This window comes from Phyllobates terribilis, unplaced genomic scaffold (assembly GCF_046119375.1).
Source record: "Phyllobates terribilis strain yellow unplaced genomic scaffold, ASM4611937v1 Scaffold_60__1_contigs__length_8166268, whole genome shotgun sequence".
Lineage (NCBI taxonomy): Eukaryota > Metazoa > Chordata > Amphibia > Anura > Dendrobatidae > Phyllobates > Phyllobates terribilis.
Window position 1 is genome coordinate 7,279,980 of NW_027362820.1, and position 14,943 is coordinate 7,294,922.

Sequence of the window (14,943 nt, forward strand, 5' to 3'; positions counted from 1 at the left end):
GCATGGCACCCCATCCCTCATCCTGGTATGCATGGCACCCCTCATCCCCAATCCTGGTATGCATGGCACCCCTCATCCCCAATCCTGGTATGCATGGCACCCCTCATCCCCAATCCTGGTATGCATGGCACCCCTCATCCCCAATCCTGGTATGCGTGGTCCCCTCACCTTCCAATCCTGGTATGCGTGGTCCCCTCACCTCCCAATCCTGGTATGCGTGGTCCCCTCACCTCCCAATCCTGGTATGCGTGGTCCCCTCACCTCCCAATCCTGGTATGCGTGGTCCCCTCACCTCCCAAACCTGGTATGCGTGGCCCCCTCACCTCCCAAACCTGGTATGCGTGGCCCCCTCACCCGCCAATCCTGGTATGCGTGGCCCCCTCGCCCCCCAATCCTGGTATGCGTGGCCTCCTCACCCCCCAATCCTGGTATGCGTGGCCCCCTCGCCCCCCCAATCCTGGTATGCGTGGCCTCCTCACCCCCCAATCCTGGTATGTGTGGCTCCCTCATCCCTTTCACGCTGCACACATACAAAAAAAAAAAAAACACAAACTCACCTTTCTTCCCTATGCTCCAGAGCTGTGGTGCTCTGTTCTGCCGGAGGCCGGGTGAGGAGTGTGGCGCCGGAGTAAAAAACGTGCCCATACCGCGCTGTCCGGGGCCATTTTGCTGAAGACACACTGCGAATGTGTCTTCAGTAAAATGGCACCTGATAGCGCTATGCACATGTGCCGATTCCGACGCCTTCACTCCTGCCCCGGTCTCCGGTGAGAAGAGAGGCGCTGTGGCAACGCTCCTCCCGGTCAGGTAAGTATGCAAGTATGACGCCGGAGATTGCGGTATGCGTTCAGTGCCTACACACTCCTCTTACCTGTAATGGCTCCATGCGTTCTTCTGTCTGGAGCCAGACTGTGCAGGCGTGTCGCGCTTGCGCAGTCTATAGAGGATTCAGACAGAGGGACGCTTGTACGATTATATTATAGATATATTCTTTATTTTTATATAGTGCCAACATTTTCCGCAGCGCTTTACATACATTATCATCGCTGTCCTCATTGGGGCTCACAATCTAAATTAAAAAAACACCCTAACCAAGGATAACCAAGTCACATTGCGTTTGGTATTTGTTTCTTAAAAAAACTCGGTGAAAGTTTTCCGCCCAGTGTAGAAGCCTTTTTGGATACAAAACTCAAACAAAATATGTAAAAGAATTTACAAAGTCTGGAGGATGGATCTCAGACATCGAAAAAACTAAGTTTGAAAGAAATATCAAAGACTACGAGTCAAATTCAATTTACACATGGAAATGAAACAAACCAAGAGCTACTGTTCTGAAATACAGGTCACACAATAAATTCAAAGGAAATAGAGAAGAGCGGAGGTCAGCTTCACAAATCCTAATGTGTCCATGGGTTCCTCTAATTAAAATTCTCTGAGGACTTATCTGATGCATCAGTGGGATCAACTAAAGACAGATGGAACAAAAATAAATTCTCAAGTATTCCCCACAATTCAGCATAAAACAACGGGCGGGCAGAAAGCTCAAACGTGCCCGGACATGTGCGTTCCATGCCGGAGTGCATCACGGTCTCCTATCTGCGAATGCGCATGTCCGGAAGCATGAGTTCCACGCCGGAGCGCATAATGGTTTTGGATTGCATTCCACCAACATAGGATTTTTCTGTCTCTGAGATCAGCGTCATGGGAGACTAAAAACAAGTATTGTGCATCCCATCATGCAATAAGCATGTAGATATACTTTATCACTTCATAAGATATGGGATGATGGCCCACAGTATATTCCTAAATGGTCAAATTTGACCTCTATTGCACAATTAGAGATACACAAGAATCACCACACTTGTTAATTACAAAATAGTATAAGTGGAATAATTGATAAGAAATAATTCTGATATAGAAGCTCAGATATCTCGATGAAGTACAACAATATGTGAACCTCATTCACAGGGCACTGAGTAGCAATGGGTAGAGTATACAATCCAAAAATGTAATCCAGAATGGGGCTGTATTCACTCAAAATAGGCATAGGAAATTTGCTCATTGTGTCCCTTAGGGGCCAGTGAATCCAGTTTGGAAATCCACTGACTTTCTTTTTTGAGGGTACATCTATTGTGATCACCTCCTCTCACATTGGGTTTAACCATCTCAATGATACAAAAGGAGATGTCTCCGGTTTGATCTCAATGTATACTGTACATGCGTCTCGCTAATGGGGTGTCCCAACCAAGGCGTATACTGCCCAAATGCCGTTGACCCAACTTGCCCTCCACTCTGACCGAATGGAGATCCAGCTTTCCGATCACCCTGACCGGTTTGGGGTACATTTTCCCCACACCTCTAACAGGCTATGGGTACCTTCCTCCCATACTCCTGACAGACAGGGGGACACACCTTTCTTTTACCTTGCCCAGTTGTGGGGCCTACCCTTCCTGCCATCATTTTTACCTTGGGAGCCATGCTCACTAGGGGCAGCTACGACCGGCCATGTCACAGTCCATCGTGACACTGGTCACCGGCACGGAACCACTTTCCCTATGATCCTCATGTTTCTCCCCATCCCTGCTCATCACCTCGGGAGCTGTGCTAGTCATGGGACAGCTACCATTGACCATGTCACTATCTGGAGGGACACTGGTCACCCGCACGGGACAACCTGCTTCCTGGTGTGTCCGTGCCTGCTCCCCTTGCCCATAGCACTTATGCTGGCTCGCTTTAGGGGATCCTCAGCAGCATCACCAAGCAGGGTGAGGTGGCTGAATTCCCATTAACACAACATACATTTTTATTATGCATGAAATTGACATTATTGTCATTACCGTCAATTGACATTATTGACAGTGGCATTACATGACATATCAGATCTGGGAGGGTGGTCAGGGATGTATCGGGCAATCAACCGTCCCAGATCAGTTCCCAATAGCACATTAGTGGGGAGAATCTCCAACACCCCCACTTCCCTTAACCCCCTCCCCGCACCCAAGTCCAGAAAAACTCGGGCTATCGGCAAACACCCCCAAACCCGGTGACAGTCAGGGTCTTCCCAGCAATGAGTTCCTCTGGTAACACGAACTAAGGGTGGATGATGGTACATTCTGCGCCAGTGTTTTTAAGGTCAACAGTAACGGTGTTGTCCACAGTAACAGGTTGTAAGTTTTCCCGGGCCCTGCCAACCGCCCCACCCACAAAAAGAATGGCTGCAGTAGGTCCTGGGGCCTCAGGTGTGGTGCTCATCTTCTGCCTCTCCAGGCAGACAAGGCTTGTGTGACCCGTTTGGTCACAAACATAACACTTATGGGAGTCAAATGCAGGCCAGGTGCTGGAAGATGGGGCAGAACCCGCTGAGGGCCAGCTGGCTGGAACACTGGGGGTGGTTGTGGGCTTACCCCCTTTCCAGCTGGCGGCGGCTGACTTCCGCACCTCTGGTGTGCGGTTGGCCTTATAGGCATCTGCAATCTGGGCGGCTTTGGCAGCCTCCTTTGGCTCCCGGTCAAGCACAAACTGTCGAATTTGCACTGGGCAAAGACGAACAAACTGGTCGTTCGTCATCAGATCCTTCAGGTCCTCGAAGGTGGTAACTGACAGTCCTTGGACCCACTGCTCAAAGTTGGTCCTGAGCCCATCCACCACGTCACTGTAGCTGTCATGTGGTCCACGCTGGAGGGCTCTGAACTTTTTCCAGTAAACCTTCGGAGTCAGCTGGTACTTTTTTATCCCAGCCTGCTTGACGGCCTCATAGTCTCCATCTTGTTTTCGAATTAGAGAAGCAAACACCTCCAGAGCTTTTCCTTGGCGCCCTGGGGTTAAATACCTGGCTCACTGGGCTTCAGGCAGCTGGTACTGTCTGCAGGCTTTTTCAAATCCTCAGAGAAATGTGTTCAAGTCCCCGTCCTTTTCCATTACAGGAAAATGCTCCGGACGGGGTTTAAAGCAGTTGGTGTTGCCGGTCTCATTGCCCGATGCGGTGGATTTCGGCAGCTGGATTCGGGCTAACTCCAGCTGGTAGCGCTGCTCATCTTGCCACTTTCGCTCAACAGCTTCTCGATCAGCTTGGGCCTGTCGCTCAGCAGCCTCTCGGTCAGCTTGGGCCTGTTGCTCAGCAGCCTCTCGGTCAGCTTGGGCCTGTTGCTCAGCTCTCTCAGCCTCAGCCTGTTGCTCAGCAGCGTCTCGATCAGCTTGGGCCTGTCGCTCAGCTCTCTCAGCCTCAGCCTGTAGCTCAGCAGCCTCTCGGTCAGCTTCAGCTCGTTGCTCTGCTCGCTCCTGGAATTTCAGGACCAGCTGCAGTTGTCCATCACGATTGTCTGCGGTGAGCAGCTCCAAGGCCATCTGCAGGTGGGGGTCCACACTACCCTGACTGCGGGTCTGGCTGGCAATCACAGGTGGGAACCCTGCAGCAGCACTATCCGGGTCTTGGCTGGCCACCCCATCATCCGAGCTCTGCAGCACCTTGCAACAGTTCAGCAATCATTTGGTGCCTGGTTTTGCCTGTGGGGTCAATCTGTCTCAGCTCACAGAGAGCAGTGAGAGTCTCCTTTGACTGCTGGTGATACCAGGGCTCTTCACGTGTAGCCTTCATTGACAAATAAAAGATAGGACAGAAAAACAAGAGAAGGGGAGGGGATGCAACTGCTATACGTACAGTAATGTCCCAAATAAAAAAATATTAAAACACTGACTCTTATTTCTTAAAAATCTGCACAGTATTCTCGCAAGAACCGTGTAAGTTTTCAGTGACAGGAATGATTGCTCAATCCAACCACTGATGTTCTGTAATATCCCACCGCTTGCCACCAATTTGTCAGGGTTCAGCAGCGACGACACCGGGGAGATCACACAATATCTCACCGTTGCCGTCACTCTGTCCGGATTTCGTCAGGGAGTGGGGACTACATAGGTATCGGCAAGCGACCAGTGAGCGTATGGCATCACATCTCCGGATTCCAGCGCATGGAATATGTGTATATGCCCCTGTACGGTCACTGTCAGCTTCACAATAGCCCAATTAATATTATTCGCTGCCACCACCCTCCAGATTTGAAATATAATACAGGCCTGGGGGGAAGCCTGCGTTCTGGTAGCGTATGGCTTCATGGGAGGGAACAATTACAGCACAAAAGAAACAGCACTATTACATTTTATATTTAAACCAAAAGGGAGGCAGTGTTATGAAAAATATACAAGATTTTACAAAAGGGGACAATACAATACATAAGCAGTTACACAAAATAAACAGGATTAAAGAAGACTTACTATATCGATCACTGAGATGATTCAATATAGGTGGAGGGGAGACACTCAGCAGAATCTGTTGCTATAATAAATATATACTCCCGCAATGAATACTACTCTAACCTCAGCAGATTATTTTATGCTGCTGAAGGGAAAGACCTGCCCACACATCCCTTGGATGACATCACGGGGGCTGATCTCCAGCCTTCATATCTTTATTAGATATCTGATTTTTGTGATAACTTATCGTCGGTTGATCATAGAGACCTGAAAGTGATACAATTTTTTCCGTTATGATTTTACCTTTCTCCAGAGACCTCACACGGTATAGCTGCGATCTGTTATTTTGGGACTTTTGCGCCACAGCCCCCCAAGGGGCTTACAGAGACAGGAAAATATCCATATCGTTCCCTAGCTGACTCTGTCACTAAAAATATGGGTCCCATCATTATCAGAATTATGAAACTTTAGTTATTCCATATTTCGTTTTGACTCCGAAGATCCTGCAGTCTTTGTTAAACCCCTTTTGAGCCTAAACGAGCCATTTCCTCTTTCCTTCCATCTCGGCTCCTATGCTGGAAGGTGTCAATCTATGCCAGGTCTGTGCCAAGAGGAGATGCATTCGTATGTTAAGTAGAATAGTCTACTGAGCTTCTTGTACTTGTATTTGCATACCAACAGCTGCGTGGAGTGTCAGCTCTCCTCTGGTGACAAATGGTGGATAAGGGAGGGATGAAGAGGGGTTTCAGGGATAGAGAGAAATTGTTAATACTTTCTCAATATTTTCCTGACAGAAACTATACACTAAATGGTCCCTAACTGACCGACCCTTTCTGAAAGTTATCATGGGAGTAGATCCTACAGCACCCCTCAGGTCCGGTTCAGCCACAAGTATATCCCAGTGTTCGTTTCTGAGGATATGAAAGATACAGTCACTCTGATTGTCGTAAGTTTTTCTTACTCGTGTTGTCCAATCTTTTTCTTGGTCTCTTGGTTAGGTAAGGAGAAGTGTCTGTCTCTCCCATTTTTCTGCAAACGATGATGCAGAATCCAAAATGTAACAGGTGTACCCTTTTTCCCTGAATCTGATGTTCAGGTCTATTGCCTTTATATTAAAATCTGTGACATTAGAGCAGTACCCAACCGTAAAAACTGGCCCTTGGGTATTCCTCTTTTTATGGGGATGGGGTGGTGGCTATCCCACTCCAATAGTTTATTAGTGCTTGAAGGTTGATGGTAGATGAGTGTCCCTAGGGTCCCATTGTAATCCTTCTTGATTAGTACATCCAGGAAAGGCAACTGGTAATAATTAAACTCTGATATAAATCTCAACCCCACTCTATTGATGTTGAGTTCCCTGACAAATTCAAAAGATTGTTCACTCGTCCCTGACCAGATGATAAAAATGTAGTCAATATATTTGTACCATACCCCAGTATATGGATGTCATCACTTATCATCATCCCCGAATATTGTGGATTCCTCCCACCAGTCCAGGGATAAGTTAGCATATGAGGGGGCACAGCGGCTCCCCATCGCAGTACTCATGAGCTGGAGGAAGTACTTCCTGTCAAAAAGAGTAATAGCGAATTTTAGAAGATCCTTCATGAAGTCATTATGTCTGCTACACTCTACTGATCTCGATTTCAAGAAATGTCTTACTCCTCTGATATCATCCTCATGCGGTATAATACTGTACAAAGCCTCGATATCTAGTAAGGCCGGCTGCTCCCCTACATGCCTGTATACATGCTCGAGGGTCTACATGTAGGGGAGCAGGCAAAGGGAAAACCAACTCCAGAGGGATTATTCCAAGTGCAGGACCTCAGACGCTACTATGGGAACATTATACTGTGTGGGGGCATCATACATACTGCATAAGGGGCATAATGGGGGCATTACACTGTGTGGGGGCATCATACATCCTGTATAAGGGGCATAATGGGGGCATTACACTGTGTGGGGGGCATCATACATCCTGTATAAGGGGCATAATGGGGGCATTACACTGTGCGGGGGGGGCATCATACATCCTGCATAAGGGGCATAATGGGGGCATTACACTGTGTGGGGGGCATCATACATACTGCCTAAGGGGCATAATGGGGGCATTACACTGTGTGGGGGCATCATACATACTGCATAAGGGGCATTACACTGTGTGGGGGCATCATACATACTGCATAAGGGGCATAATGGGGGCATTACACTGTGTGGGGGCATCATACATACTGCATAAGGGGCATAATGGGGGCATTACACTGTGGGGGGGCATCATACATCCTGCATAAGGGGCATAATGGGGGCATTACACTGTGTGGGGGTATCATACATCCTGCATAAGGGGCATAATGGGGGCATTACACTGTATGGGGGCATCATACATCCTGCATAAGGGGCATAATGGGAGCATTACACTGTGTGGGGCATCATACATCCTGCATAAGGGGCATAATGGGGCATTACACTGTGTGGGGGCATCATACATCCTGCATAAGGGGCATAATGGGGGCATTACACTGTGGGGCCAGTAAAGGGGTCCTGTACTATGAGAACAATACGTTTCCTCCCTTCCTGTCTCCATAGTTGGGTCGTATGTATCTACTACAGGAAACAGAACAAAAACCTTATGATTCTTATAAAGGGGCAACACAAGACCCCAAAAGAGTCTCTGTGCTGAAGGGGTTAATGCCCCCTGCGCCCAGTAATGGGGTCTCCACATACCTCCACCTGCAGAGCCGCCACCACATATATGGCTGCTCTGTGTGCACAGGAGCTGTGATGAGGTCACAGGAGGGGAGGAGTCAGGGGTCACATGATCAGGGGCCTCAGTGGATGCAGGACTCTGCTGTGCTGGTTGTCATGGTGCTGGATGAGCTGAAGTTTATGTGTGGGGTCAGGAGGGGTTTACAGTGTGGATGTAGCAGAGCCGCGTGTGTACGAGGCGTACGGAGCGGAGCCGCGTGTGTACGAGGTGTACGGAGCAGAGCCGTGTGTGTACAAGGTGTACGGAGCAGAGCCGCGTGTGTACGAGGTGTACGGAGCAGAGCCGCGTGTGTACGAGGTGTACGGAGCGGAGCCGCGTGTGTACGAGGTGTATGGAGCAGAGCTGCGTGTGTACGAGGTGTACGGAGCAGAGCCGTGTGTACGAGGTGTACGGAGCAGAGCCGTGTGTGTACGAGGTGTACGGAGCGGAGCCGTGTGTGTACGAGGTGTACGGAGCAGAGCCGCGTGTGTACGAGGCGTGCGGAACGGATCCGTGTGTGTACGAGGCGTACGGAGCGGAGCCGCGCGTGTACGAGGTGTACGGAGCGGAGCCGCGTGTGTACGAGGGGTACGGAGCGGAGCCGCGTGTGTACGAGGTGTACGGAGCGGAGCCGCGTGTGTACGAGGCGTACGGAGCGGAGCCGCGTGTGTACGAGGCGTACGGAGCGGAGCCGCGTGTGTACGAGGCGTACGGAGCGGAGCCGCGTGTGTACGAGGCGTACGGAGCGGAGCCGCGTGTGTACGAGGCGTACGGAGCGGAGCCGCGTGTGTACGAGGCGTACGGAGCGGAGCCGCGTGTGTACGAGGCGTACGGAGCGGAGCCGCGTGTGTACGAGGCGTACGGAGCGGAGCCGCGTGTGTACGAGGCGTACGGAGCGGAGCCGCGTGTGTACGAGGCGTACGGAGCGGAGCCGCGTGTGTACGAGGTGTACGGAGCAGAGCCGCGTGTGTACGAGGTGTAAGGAGCGGAGCCGCGTGTGTACGGAGCAGAGCCGCGTGTGTACGAGGTGTACGGAGCAGAGCCGCGTGTGTACGAGGTGTACGGAGCAGACCCGCGTGTGTACGAGGCGTGCGGAGCCGGGCGTGTACGAGGCGTGCGGAGCGGAGCCGGGCGTGTACGAGGCGTACGGAGCGGAGCCGGGCGTGTACGAGGCGTGCGGAGCGGAGCCATGTGTGTACGAGGCGTACGGAGCGGAGCTGCGTGTGTACGAGGTGTACGGAGCGGAGCCAGGCGTGTACGAGGCGTGCGGAGCGGATGCTGCCCCTCTCCAGGAGCGATCACAGCAGCACGGCATGAGACATTTTTGTACTACACGGACTGTCCTGACAGAACACAGCTCATCAGGACATAGCCCCGACCTCCAGCGACAGCCGGACAGTCCCATTGGATCGGGGACGGTTGGGAGGTTTCTGTATATAAGTTGTGTGTGATAATTGTAGAATTATTAATGTCTTAGTATAAAAGGATGTACCTGAGTGTTTGTGCCGGGGTCCACATGCATGGAGGGGGTTGAGGCGGTGCTGGCTGTATTATGCAGACGGCATCTGCCTGTAACAGTAGTAACCAGAAACTACTAGAAACTCTGCACCAAAATGAAGCAAATCCTTATTCTGGGAGCTTCGCCTTGTACGTAACACCCCCGGATCCGGTACAAGCCGGGCAGATGTTCTCATTCCTGTCATTTTCTGCTGAAGGTTCTGCGGTTTTCTGGCCAACTATAAAAAAGGAAAAGCGTAAAACAATATTTGTTTCTGCTGCATTGACATAAGTACAATCTTTCATTATATATAAATCTATTACACGTCGGGTCAATGCTGTAAAGGACAGTAAAGTGCCATGGTTGTGGTTGTGGTTTTTGGGGTCACTCTACTTCCCTCCCAAAAATGCCATCAGAAACTTGTAACTACTGATCTCTCCACAAGAAGAAGCCGACAACTCCATCAATGGGATCATTCTATAAAATTAGGTCTTCGCAAGATGAAAATGGTCTCACAAACCACATTTTTTTTTTTAAATGTTCATAAAAAACCCCAAAGAAACAAAAATAATAACCTTACTTTGATTTTTTCCCATTTTTCAATACTTTATGTGGTAAATTGAATGTTGTCATTCCAAACAACAACTAGTCCCACAAAACACAAGCCCTCCGTCTGTTAATGAAAAAACAAAGTTATATTTTTTGGGAAAAAGGGAGGAAAAAAACAAAAAATTGCTCTTGTCAGAATAATGTAATTGCTTTATATATATTTTTTTAAAACTGAATAATTTTACCCAAAAATTGTGATCTCTTATAATATTATCATTCTTCATGCGAGATTAATCCTTAGTCTGTAAATAAATCCAAACATCTGGAAGATGTAGAACAATATATCTGTGATTCTCTTCTGCCAGGATAAGCGCCTCCTTTCTGTCCTTTCTGTGATGGAGAAAACGCTTGAAAGATTCAGAAAGTCCGATGAGTTTTTGGAGCTTATTGTAAAGGGTCTTAATGACGACCTGGGAAAGAAACCACCAGAAACAAAGGATCCAACCAGGTAAGTTCTAATGATCCCATCTGATAAAATGATCAGCTTTATTTCCATGGGATTGTTCTGTAGAAGAGATGGGACCTGCAGCATTTTGATCCTGAACTTCACTATGTATAGATGTAGCAAAGCTTAATGTCACAATTCACACACCGCATTGATAAATTGTCTCAGAAGGTTAGCTCTCATAACAGAATTAGGCTGTGTGCCCACGTAGCATTTTTCAAGCGTATATGCTGCGGAATTTCCGCAGCGTAAACGCTTGAAAAGCGCATGGTAATCCGCACCCCATGGTCCCCAATGGGATTCCGCAACTTCTATGCACATGCTGCGGATTTTTCCGCAGCGTTTATGCCGCGTTCAAAAATCCGCAGCATGTCATTTAATTTTGCGTTTCCGCAAGCGGAATTGCCTTAGTTCAATGCATAAAAAACGCAAGGCAATTCCGCATGTGGAAAACGCGCGAAAAATGCGCGATAAACGCGTGCGGAATTCCGCATGCGTTTTTCCGGGAGAGGACTTGCATTTATGCAGCAGAAATTTTCTGCTTCATAAATGCTACGTGGGCACATAGCCTTAACATCACTTATAGTGGAACTAAACTTACAATTTTTTTTCAGAATTGTGAAAATTCTGGCACTTTGCAAAGCACTTCATTAGTTTCTTTGGCGTCATATCCGTAAAATGATCATATTAAAGTGGCCTCCAGACCCTGCTTTTCCCCAGTGCAGGAGCGTTGCTGGGGTCCTAAGAGATCAGGGACCCCAGCCCCAAAGTACATGTTTCCCCATATAACCTCCCTGCCACTTAAAAGAGGATTTATACATATATAATTACAGTATACCACTGTTACTAATCTAAAATACACTATACAAAGACCAATATTCCCAAAATTACTACTATACAAGGCCAAAATGATCCTGCTACACAATGTCCTCTACCATCACCACCACACAGTGAGTCCATATATGAAAGAAAACCCCGCAGGGTAAAAGACCATCAAAGGAGTCCAGGGAGTATAAAATCTATCATATTTATTCAGCAATAGAAGAATAGGATGATGGGGGAAGGGACACAACACATATGTGATTGTTAGACATGTAAGCGAAAAAAAGCCAGGCACGCAAGGAAGGGGCCATTCCAGGTATAATGGCTGTCTATAGTATCATCATGGGTATACTAAAATATCCCAAAATAGACATCGCATATATTCCACTGGGGGCAACAGTCATCATATGCAGGTGCATCTCACTAAATTAGAATATCATCAAAAAGATAATTTATTTCAGTTCTTCAATACAAAAAGTGAAACTCATATATTATATAGAGTCATTACAGACAGAGAGATCTATTTCAAGTGTTTATTTCTATTAATGTTGACGATTATGGCTTACAGCCAATGAAAACACAAAAGTCATTACCTCAGTAAATTAGAATAATTAACAAAAAACACCTGCAACAGCTTCCTAAGTGTTTAAAAATGTCCCATAGTCTGTTTCAGTAGGCTCCACAATCATGGAGAAGACTGCTGACTTGACAAATGCGAAGAAGGCAGTCATTGACACCATCCACAAGGTCCCAGAGTTCCAATTTTCCTTTGGAAATCAAGGTCCCAGAGTCTGGAGGAAGAGTGGAGAGGCCACAATCCAAGCTGCTTGAGGTCTAGTGTGAAGTTTCCACAATCAGTGATGGTTTGGGGAGCCATGTCATCTGCTGGTGGAGGTCCACTGTGTTTTATCAAGACCAAAGTCAGCGCAGCCGTCTACCAGGAAATTTTACAGCACTTCATGCTTCCCTCTGCCGACAAGCTTTTTGGAGATGGAAATGTCATTCTCCAGCAGGACTTAGCACCTGTCCACACTGCCAAAAGTACCAATACCTGGTTTACACACAACAGTATCACTCTGCTTAATTGGTCAGCAAACTCACATGACCTTAACCCCATAGAGAATCTATTATAGAGAATCTATGGGGTATTGTCAAGAGGAAGATAAGAGACACCAAACCCAACAATGCAGACGAGCTGAAGGCTGCTATCAAAGCCACCTGGGCTTCCATAACACCTCAGCAGTGCCACAGGCTGATCGCCTCGATGCCACACCGCATTGATGCAGTAATTGATGCAAAAGGAGCCCCGACCAAGTATTGAGTGCATTTACTGAACATACATTTCAGTAGGCCAACATTTCGGATTTTAAAAACATTTTTCAAGCTGATGTTATAAAGTATTTTAATTTACTGAGATAATGACTTTTGTGATTTCATTGGCTGTAAGCCATAATGAGTTGGGTACCGCCAATGGTGGCAGGCCACACCACTGCTATGGGGCCCGTGAGCCTCAGGGGAGTGAGGAGGATAGGTGAGTATTGGGGGGTGGGAGGTTCCGGCGGCGGAGGAGCGGGCACACTCAGTAGCGGCTGCTGTAGCTACCACGTGTGCCTGCTGCTAAAGGGACATGAATATTCCCTCTTCTCCACTTCCATGGGCGTGGAGAAGAGGGAATATTCATTCTCTTTAGTAGCGGGCACGGAGGAGCGCTGAGCCGTGGCTCCTGCTTACAGTGCCCGCTACTAAAGAGAATGCATATTCACGCTTGTCAACGCTCATAGTCCCGGCGTGGAGGGGAGTGAATATGCTGGCAGCAGCAGCAGCTCACCTAGGCAACTGAGAGCGCGCGCTGCTCAGATACCAACATGATAGAGACAGACAGACAGAACACAGCAGCTCTGGAGCAGAGGTGAGGAAGGAAGGTGAGTATAAGTGTTTATTTTTTGTGTGTGCAGTGATGGGGCCACACATACCAGGATTGGGGGGTGAGGAGGCCACACATACCAAGATTGGGGGATGAGGAGGCCATACATACCAGGATTGGGGGATGAGGAGGCCACACATACCAGGATTGGGGGATGAGGAGGCCACACATACCAGGATTGGGGGATGAGGGGGCCATGCATGCCAGGATTGGGGGATGAGGGGTGCCATATGTACCAGGATTGGGGGATGAGGGGTGCCATACATACCAGGATTGGTGATGAGGGAGCCATACATACCAGGATGGTGAAATTTTCCAGTAACTGCTGCATTTCCCACCCTAGGCTTATACTCAGCTCAATACGTTTTCCCAGTTTTTTTGTGGTAAAATTAGGGGCCTCGGCTTATACTCGGGTCGTCTTATTTAAAACATACGGTATTTTAAAGTCAGTGAGTACGTGGTGCCCATAATACTGCAGGACTGTGTGGTGTATTATACTATATGGGGGCTGTATTTTACCCTTTGGGGTGTGAAATATACTGTATGGAGGACTATGGGGAGTGCATTATATTCTATCGAGGACCATGGGAAGTTCATTATACTATATGGAGGATTATGGGGGGTGCATTATACTATATGGAGGATTTTGGAGGGTGCATTATACTATATGGAGGATTATGGGTGGCATATTATACTATATGGAAGTCTATGTGGGGCCATTATGATATTTTGAGGGCTATGTGGGGGGCCATTATACTGTATGAAAGCAATTATACGATGTGAAGGTTTGTGTGGGGTCCATCATACTGTTTGGAGGGCTGTGTGGGGCCATTATACTGTTTGGAGGGCTAGTGTGGGCCATTATACTGTATGTAGGCCCATTATACTGTATGGAGGGCTGTGTGGGAGTCACAGTTGGGGGGATCATACTGTGTTAGGGTCACCATACTTTGCCTTGGGAGTTGAAGTGGGGTACAATAAGGTCATTATACTGTTCATGTAGAGGCTAATGTGGAGGAATGCACCATGGGGGTATCATACTGTGTTTGGGGGGCACTTTTATTGGCATCATGCTTCATGGGGGCAATGAAAGAGGGATCTAGGACTTCAGTAGGAGGAAAATTAGAAAAACGAAGTAAAGGCTGGAAAGTTGTGAGATCGGCTCTTCTGTGACACAGACAAATACTTATTTATTTTTTTGGTGGGGGGGGTCCAATTAGAGCTTCTGCTATGGGGCCTCATGATTTCTATGTGCGCTCCTGGCCATAATCATCAACATTAACAGAAATAAACACTTGAAATAGATCACTTTGATTGTAATGACTTTATAGAATATATGAGTTTCATTTTCAGCATTGAAGAACTAAAATAAATAAACTTTTTGATGATATTCTAATTTAGTGAGATGCACCTGTATATATAAGGGGTGTGGGTGCCATCATACTATAAGGGGCTATGGGAGTCATCATGCTATATATAAGGGGCAGTGGGGCCATCATATTATATAAAATGGGGAGTGGGTGCCAGAATACAGTTTATAAGGGGCTGTGGGGCCATCATACAGTATAAAGGGAGCTGTAGGGGCCATAATATAGTGTACAAGTGGGTGTGGGGGCCATCATACAGTATATATTGGGCTGCGGGGGCCATCA